Raw genomic sequence first — 3,095 nt, forward strand, 5'->3', positions numbered from 1 at the left:
TGTTGTTTATTTGTTAAAGTTGATTGAAAAGTTGATATTTAGGAACACCATACCCACCTATCTGCATATTATATTAAAGATACATTTTGATGTGAGATAAAATATATTTGTTAGAAGAATAATTTATGGAAAATAAGATTGCAGAAAGGCAATCTAGAAAAAGATGTCCATAATCAACTTTGTATTACAAGAACAAATCTAGTAGCATGTTGTGGCGACATCTAAAAAACATAAAGGAAACCCAAATTTAGCACGTTATTTGGGGACATGAAGAACCATGGACAAAAGCCACATTGTGCACTCTCACAAACTATTTTGCTAAAAGTGCATTCACAACAAAAAGTAGTTAACACACTTGGAGATGAAACAAGGAAAAAAATCACTTCATGTAGCAAATTGGTTCATGTATGAACTGAAACTGTTACCATAGCGATAAACTAGCCGTTGATATGTATTCATTATAGTAGTAATATATAATTTATTAGTTACATTCTCCCTCTCTAGGAATTGGCATTCTACTTCGATCACCTTGTTGGTCCAAATATTTTGTCAGCAGTTTTTGACTTTGACGAGTCGTAATATGTGAAGACTTTGGATCAGTTAGATACAAGCTGCTGATACATTGAATTTTCAAATATGTACAAACTTTTCTTCAAACAAATTCTCATATCACAGAAACATATGAGGTGCGATTTTGATATGTGTTGGATTTACTTTTTGTTTTCGATTCTTTCAATTACTATTTGTTATTTCTTCAAACTGCTAACCTTAAAAAAAAAAATTGTCAGTCTTTTATCTATACAATTAGATTATAACTGATTGCAGCAGTGTGGTATTGGTTCCTAATTATAGCCACCCAACAAGCAAAAAAATTGTGGATTCTTTGTCACCCTTTAAGAAATACTGATGCCTGTTTGCCATATGTTTATAGCATAGAGCTACAATGTATACCAAGTTGAAAAGGCTTTTAACCTTAGTATTGAGATATTGTGAGAACTTGTTACCTTATTCCGGAGAATTCATCTAGAGGTCTATATGTTCAATTTAACCAAACATTCCACCAGGTAAAAATAACTACATTGATTTTTAAAGAGTCTGATGTCGGTCATTGCAGCTTTTGTCCTGTATATTACTCTATGCAGATATAGGATTTTGTAAAAAGGGGTTCCCTGGTAGGCCAACGTATGGAGTGAAACTGGTAAAAAGTCTTTGCATTTATCATATAGAAAGTTCTGAATCTGCCTCTGATCTTTTAAATTATATAAAAATTGAACATTTTTTGGTCGTATATATTGGTATCACGTTGCATGGCGTTGTCGTCCGAAGACATTTGGTTTTTGCACTCTTTAGTAGAAGTAAATAGAAATCTATGAAATTTAAACACAAGGTTTATGACCATAAAAGGAAGGTTGGGATTGATTTTGGGTGTTTTGGTCCCAAAAGTTTAGGAATTGGGGGGGCCAAAAGGCCCAAATAAGCATTTTTCTTGGTTTTCACACAATAACTTAAGTATAAGTTAATAGAAATCTATGAATTTTTAACACAAGGTTTATGACCACAAAAGGACGGTTTGGATTGATTTTGGGAGTTTTGGTCCCAACGAATTGGGGGCCAAAAGGGTCCAAAATTAAACATTGTTTGATTTCATCAAAAATTGAATTATTGGGGTTCTTTGATATGCCAAATCTAACCGTGTATTCATATTCTTTATTTTTATGCCCCACCTACGATAGTAGAGGGGCATTATGTTTTCTGGTCTGTGGCTCTGTGCGTCCGTCCGTTCAGGTTAAAGTTTTTGGTCAAGGTAGTTTTTGATGAAGCTGAAGTCCAATCAAATTGAAACTTAGTAGACTTGTTGCTTATGACATGATCTTTCTAATTTTAGAGCCAAATTAGACTTTTGACCCCAATTTCACGGTCCACTGAACATAGAAAATGAAAGTGGGAGTTTCAGGTTAAAGTTCTTGGTCAAGGTAGTTTTTGGAGAAGCTGAAATCCAATCAACTTAAAACTTTGTAGACTTGTTGCTTATGACATGATCTTTCTAATTTTAGAGCCAAATTAGACTTTTGACCCCAATTTCACGGTCCACTGAACATAGAAAATGAAAGTGGGAGTTTCAGGTTAAAGTTTTTGGTCAAGGTAGTTTTTGGAGAAGCTAAAGTTCAATCAACTTGAAACTTAGTAAACTTGTTGCTTATGATATAATCTTTTTAATTTTGAAGCCAAATTAGACTTTTGACCCCAATTTCACGGTCCACTAAACATAGAAAATGAAAATGGGAGTTTCAGGTTAAAGTTTTTGGTCAAGGTAGTTTTTGATAAAATTGAAGTCCAATCAACTTGAAACTTAGTACATATATTCCCTATAGTATAATCTTTCTAATTTTAATACCAAATTAGATGATTACCCAATTTCACGGTCCATGGAACATGGAAAAGGATAGTGCGATTGGGGCATCCGTGTACTTTTGACACATTCTTGTTGGTCCTGTTTTCAAACTGGTCTACATTAAGGTCCAAAGGGTCCAAAATTAAACAGCTTGATTTCAACAAAAAATGAATTCTTGGGGTTCTTTGATATGCTGAATCTAAACATGAACTTAGATTTTTGATTATGGGCCCAGTTTTCAAGTTGGTCCAAATCGTGGTCCAAAATGATTATATTAAGTATTGTGCAATAGCAAGAAATTTTCAATTGCACAGTATTCCGCAATAGCCAGAAATCTTCAATTTCACAGTATTGTGCAATAGCAAGAAATTTTCAATTGCACAGTATTGCGCAATAGCAAGAAATCTTCAATTGCACAATATTGTGCATTAACACATGGCAAGAGTTAAATCTCTTTGTTCTTACTGTGTTATAATCTGGATAATGCACAGCAAAGGTGTGCATTAACTACCTCAGATATACTGCACAGTTCAAATCTATTTTTTATCTTAAGGGGCGTTATTCTATCAAATTAAAAAAAAATATCACCGAGTGTAGCGAGACTAAAGACAAAATTGACGATGTTAAGCTAAAACACGATACTTTGTCCAATCCAAGGGTTAAAGACCTGTTCGCCCCGAATCCGCTATCTGCCTTGAATTTA

The sequence above is a fragment of the Mytilus edulis genome, chromosome 1, assembly GCF_963676685.1.
Source record: "Mytilus edulis chromosome 1, xbMytEdul2.2, whole genome shotgun sequence".
Taxonomy (NCBI): Eukaryota; Metazoa; Mollusca; class Bivalvia; order Mytilida; family Mytilidae; genus Mytilus; species Mytilus edulis.